Here is a 6618-nt window from a genome sequence, read left to right as displayed (position 1 = left end):
CCTGCTTTGTAAGCTACAAAATAATTCTAGAAATAGTAACATGTGAACTCAAAAGAGTTTAAATTTTGACCAAACCTTTGAATCGTTTGCTATTAAATAAGAAGAGCGCTGGTACTATGATAAGGTGTCTTCAAAAAAATTGGTTTTTCTGAGCACTGTGCAACAAGGAACCTATCCACCGTTAACAAAATTGTATATCTGAATATCAAATTGAATCCAGCCACAGCTTTATCGGGTTCAAAAGTTTAATTGAACTTTCACCGTGTACATAAACAAATAAAGTGTGATGTTAAAGTATTACGTGTATATATATATAAAAATAAAATTAGTTTCCAAAATTTGGCTTGTCTAATATTCCAAGTTTATGTGCTATAAGCGGTCTCAGAAACAATTCCAGTCAAGCGGAAATATAGCAGCCCTAGTTTGTAAGCTGTAAAAATGATTCCAGAATTAGCGTAAGGGAAAATTAGAAAATTCAAATTATGCTCAAATTTTTGCATTTTTGCTTCTACACAAGTCGAGCTCAGGTACTGTAATATAGTGTCTCAAATAATTGATTTTTCCAAGTACCGTGCTTTGCTAAACCCATCTAAGGCCGATGAAATCCCATTTTTGAATGAAAACTTGAATCCAGAAACAACTTTGTTGCGTTTAAAAGTTGAATCGAATGTGCTACCGTACGTACACTAGAAAATTGAAATTTTCATTGCGTACATAAAAAAATAAAGTGTGTTGTTAAAGTGCTACTTAAAATTAGTTTTCAAAATATTGCGTCTAATGTTCTGTATTTGTGAATAGTAGAAAGTCTCTAATACAACTCCAGTTTTCCTGAAATGTTACAGCCCTAGTTTATAAGCTATTAAATGAATCTAGAACTAGCAATACGGAAGTTGAAAGAGGTCAAAAACTTTGACTCAACCCTTTGTATTGTTTACTGGTGTACTAGTAGAACTGGTGTATTGCTATAAAGTGTCTTCGAAATAATAAAGTAACAACTACAGTTTCTTGCTAACTTCACTTTATTATATAAACTAAGATCATTTTGCAACTACCGTAGACTTTCGAAATTACGACAATAAAATCCCTCATTTTCAATTAGGCACAGAATATTGTTTTCGTAACTCAATCATATCTTGCCAATTATGTAACAAAAAAGATCAGATTTAAATTTACTACTACGCCATCTATTTATCATTCATGAATCTAATTAATTAAAGCATCATAATAAAAATCTAACAATACTTACCTAAATGGCGCAATCTATTTGTATTTCGGAATCTCAAAGTAAACATCTTAATAGAATTGCTACAATAAGTGTTGTAATCATCTTCCACAAAAGACATTTATGACAATCACAAAATCTAATATCCAAGTAAAAATATTCCATTATTGTGATGGAAAATTAGAAAATAAGTGAGCACATAGGGAAATCCAATTGCAGTCTTAAGAATTCCTTTTTATTAATTTCAACATAACCTATTAGCATACACACCTGGCCCGCTTTACGTATATATGGGGCTTGGATAGCAACACTTTATCTTACTGTAATATGCTAATAGAACGAATAGTATTTAAACTGTTTTAACTACTCTGCTGTAATTCACGCCATGTGCAATCTTACAATCTTAACCCTTAGCTATAATTGGGCCTGCACCATAGGCATCTAAAAGAAATATGTAATTTCCATTTCAACAAATGCTTATATAAGCATATATATTATTAAGCGAGAATATAATCATCTAAACTTAAAAATGTAAAAATATCAACTGTAACACATTTTCTTATTATCATGCTAACCGCTATAAATAAATATACCAATCTAGTTTACTATCAGGATGATATTCTGCTTAGGAATTATAATTTATACCGGAAAGAATGTATATAAATACTTGCATGATTACGATAATATACACGCCCGCTCAAATAACAGCGAAGCATCCAGCTCTAATATTTACTGGAATACCAAATTATATCTCAATACTGACCAAAGTGAAACATGACAGTGAGAATTATAACGCAAAGTACAAGTACACAACGCGAATAAACACGAGCGAAATTTCCACTAGTAAATCAATACAAGCTAATTAACAGATAAAAATTGTTACTTCCTGCTGGCCTACGATCATTAAACGTCAACGTTTCTTAAGTTACTGATTAGAGTCAAGAGCTGTTTGCGAATAAAATCTTTATAATTAAGAAAGTTGGTTATCAATTAACAGAACTAAGAAATAATCAGACCTCAATTAACTATTTACCTCATCGTCACAGAAACTAATTTCTTGAAATTATTAATTTTCGTCAATAGCTACTGGTATAAAATGAAATTTACAATTATAATATTTCGTTTTAATCAGTCATTTTTCTTTCAATAGGCCATATCTATCTTTTCAACTTTAATAATATAGAGTTATAGCGGATCATTTTTACAATTACGTGGATAGCTCACAAGTAGTATTTTTGAGATTATAAGCATTCGAGCTAGAATCTATAAAATACTTTTAGGAGAAACATCCCTTTCTTAACCGTATAATCTGCAAAAATATGCAATACCACGATGATAGACTTTTGCTAAATAATCTCATAATTATTCTCTTAGAATTAAAGTCTATATTATTTATTTTTATCTGTTAAAAGCCATAATATTTATAAGTAGATTATTACGCAGAATATTTTTTGTCGAGAGATTAATCATTTTTTTAGCTGCAACAAGAATGACTATGCCATAGCCCGTGATATTTACAGATTGTTTAGAATGAACCAATTAAAAAGATCTCCTTCAGGCATTCAATGAATCTTGCTTTAAATGTAAGGCCTATATATCGACAGAGGTTGGCAACCTGGATATTGCGGATATGTAATAAATCACTAGTAAGTCTTGGCCTAATATTAAGATAAAGCGCCAACATTGCATTGCGTAAATCAATAATATATCATAGATTTAGAGTTGAAAATAAATTTAATTGTTTTCTCTCTAAATTTTCCCTAGATGAGGATAATTATTGGAAAAACGATATTATCATAGTGTAATATTGTCGGATACCAATCATTCGCCATTAGGCTACCATAAATAAACTTGGTTTGCAGACTAGCAGTTCAATGATTACTGTAACTTTAGTCTGAAATAAAGCCTTTTTATCAATATATCTATAATATTACTTCGACTATTGTTATAGACCAATACATTTGCTTCTAAAATTTTCATCTACGCATTTCAAATGATGTAATATTTCATTTTAATATGAACTTGATGGTTTTTCATCATAGCATTACTCATAGTCAAGAAATTGTGTGATTAAAATATTGGATGGAGTAATATTTTTTAGATATGCCGATCTGAGTGTGCATTTAATAGTAGATGCAGATCATGCTATTTATACTTATCGGAATGGGAAATATTTCTTAACGATAAGTCAATCATAGCAGTAGTAGTTAGATTAAGAGAATGCCAGCTAAAGGATGTAGCATCGTTCATTTAGCACTAAGTAGATATTGCTAAAAATGGAACGAATACCAATTATGTCATAAATTATAAAGAATGATGCGCTAAAATTTATATCGGTGGCTATTACCATTCCAGCTTATAATAATGAAAACATTTTTAAAGTGAATTTATGAGGAAAATTTAATCTTTCACTATGTTTTTGTAGAAAAATTTATTACAATTGATGAAAAATTGGCGTGATTACATCGGTTTCCTTCTTTCAATCTTATTGTTACAAGCCATCACCTGCATAGTTAAGGTAGACAAATGCAGTGATCATGAAGCAAATATTTTCGGTGCTTTACATACGGATGAATGAATCAGTCGATACAATTACCTTTCGTGAGTAAATAACCTACATATATACAGTATCATAATCTAATCTGCTTGATACAAAGTACAGATTTCGTAATTAATATAATACGCTGAGCCTATAAACTTGCTTAATGGCTAATTGTGGATACGAATTTTCACGTTGAAACCGTAATCTTGGAGATTAGAGCTTAAATAACACCGCTAACATAATGGGTTCTTTTCTTATGCTGTCGGCCATAAAATCAGATATCTCGTTGATTGATAAGGCGAGATGTTTGCTTAATATTATTTTTATCTACTTACAACATTGTTGATATTTATAATAAAGTTCAGTTCAGTACCGTATTCAAGCTTTGGTGAATTCCCTGGTCTTTCAAAACAATTTTATAAAACAAAAGTCGTAACTCAGATGGAAAACTACTGTTCATTGAACTGCAAGCCATTTATGTTAACAATGCTCTAGTCGCGCATCAATACATGTATCGTATATTATCCAAATTTGTTACCGCCTTCTGGAATTAAACCTGATGGAACCTTCTCTATTTATAACATTTTCAAGATTTTCACATATTCCGCAAAATGCTGCAAATAGATTTAGGGACTACGGACTCAAACTAGAATTTATAGACAAATTTCGTCCACTATAGATTTCTAATTTACTTCTATAGGATATCACACACTAATAAATGATGATAAAACGGCAAGTAATTATTAGTAATTTGAGAGACAATGATGAAGCAATAGAAATAGAAATAGACTGTAAAGTATTTCACTTGGGAGCGATATGAAGGGTTTGCTATTTGAACTACCGTAATATTGAACGACTCTCAATGTTATGGTACCTTAAAAAATCACAAATTAATATAGTACGTAACATAGAAATAGAGAAGACATTGAATTTGCATTAATGCCTTATGCAAATTTGAGCTAATAAATATTATTTATTACCTAGTGGCTAAGTTTGTCATGAATGGATAAAAAACTGTTGTTGGTAACAAGAAATAAAAGTCGGTAAATAATCTTAAATTCTTAACTGAGACGAATTGGATATTTTATTCAATTCATCAACATCTATTCTAATGATGGCCTTGATATAAAATGACTATTGTAGTTTCAATATCTTTTGAAATCTTAGAATTAGTTCTTGCAATGATAATAAATATCAATACATGTCACATATTCTGATCGTAACTTACGTATAAATTATTCAAGATTGCCTCAGAAACTGGATTACAGGGTGTCACAAACCAGCTTCGTGACAAGGATAACGTAAAACAAATCTCTAAATTACTATAGTCTTCCGGAATTCAGTATCCCTTAACTACCTCACAAGAATTTAGACGCCTTTGATTCTACGTTAAACTCAACTAGACAATTGAGAACTGCTTTATTCAACTATCTGACGGGCTTATATACCCTTCTACAGCAGCTAACATTCACAAGTCATCTTATAAAAATACTTAAGTGAGAACATCTACTAACTAGTTTTTCACAGTCGGACTACAATATGTCCATTCACAGAATCATTTCAATATACATTACAGAACAGCATTAAATTTGCTGTAACACATTTATAATTAGAGTAATTCCTATTGTAAGTAACTAGTTGTAATATAATATCACTATATTATATTAACCAAATTTAGATATCTATTTCTTCACGGTAGTTCGTACCGTGACACAGGGGCATTGATCATGATTTTAGGCAAAACGATAATGCCTTACGGTATTTGTTAATTTCTATTGTTAAAAGAGAATCGATCCGCATGAGTTAGTGTATCTATGGCAGAGTAGAAATATTTTTTATTTAGTTTAGTAGCTTCAATTTTCAAGTGGAGATATTCAAGGATATATAATACGCCAGAATGCAAAATCACAATTCCATTGTACTATTTAACTGCTGATCAACAATCCCTTGAATAGAGTCATTAATAAGCTTGTATGCGTGGAAAAAATAACATTGAAGGTAAATTATTACAGAGATATACTAATAAATTGATATAAAGGAGAACTATTTGTTCGTAAAATCACCTATTACCTAATTATTAAAATTCAACCGCATTTAAAAAATTCGTGACACTGATGTTGTGTTCATTGCTTGATCATATCGTACCTACCTATAGACCATCGCTAGTATAATAATTATATATAATCACATCATTCAAATTTTTTAACACAGCAGACGTTAATGATAGATCATAGTTCGTATATACTGATCTATCACATTTTGTTTAAGGAAACAGGCTGGTAATCAAACGCAACATACCATATCTAAGACAGCAATCAGTGGTATTGTGGTCATTTCTAATGCCGCATCATATCGTTACCTAATAACGATTGCCTATTTAATATATTATTGTATATAATCACATCAATCAAAATTTGAACATAATGGACATTATACATAGATTATCCTGCAGTTTGTTTATACTTATCCGTCGTACTTCATTCAAGGGAGTAGCCTGCTAATCAAACATACCATAGCTAATCTAAGGCAACCATCAGTAGTGTCGTATTCATATGTAATGCCATACGGTATCTAAGGACGATTGCCCATGTAAACGTTTACGAATATTTTATTAATAATTTTATGTAATCAGCTCAATCTATTTTTTTTACACAATAGACGTTAAAAATAGATTATAGTTCGTCCTTACTGATCGATTACATTTGAATTAAGGAAGCAGCCTGATATTCAATAGCTACAAAGCTAATCTAAGACAACAATCAGATTGATGAAGAATATTGATAGGCGCATAGCAGCGATATTTTATTTTAAAATTGAGTGGTGAAAGGTACTAGAAATGAAGAAGTCTAAAATT

The sequence above is a fragment of the Trichoplax adhaerens genome, genomic scaffold, assembly GCF_000150275.1.
Source record: "Trichoplax adhaerens TRIADscaffold_13 genomic scaffold, whole genome shotgun sequence".
In the NCBI taxonomy this organism is placed as follows: domain Eukaryota; kingdom Metazoa; phylum Placozoa; class Uniplacotomia; order Trichoplacea; family Trichoplacidae; genus Trichoplax; species Trichoplax adhaerens.
The sequence above is the reverse complement of the archived record's forward strand: the minus strand, read 5'-3'. Positions refer to the sequence as shown.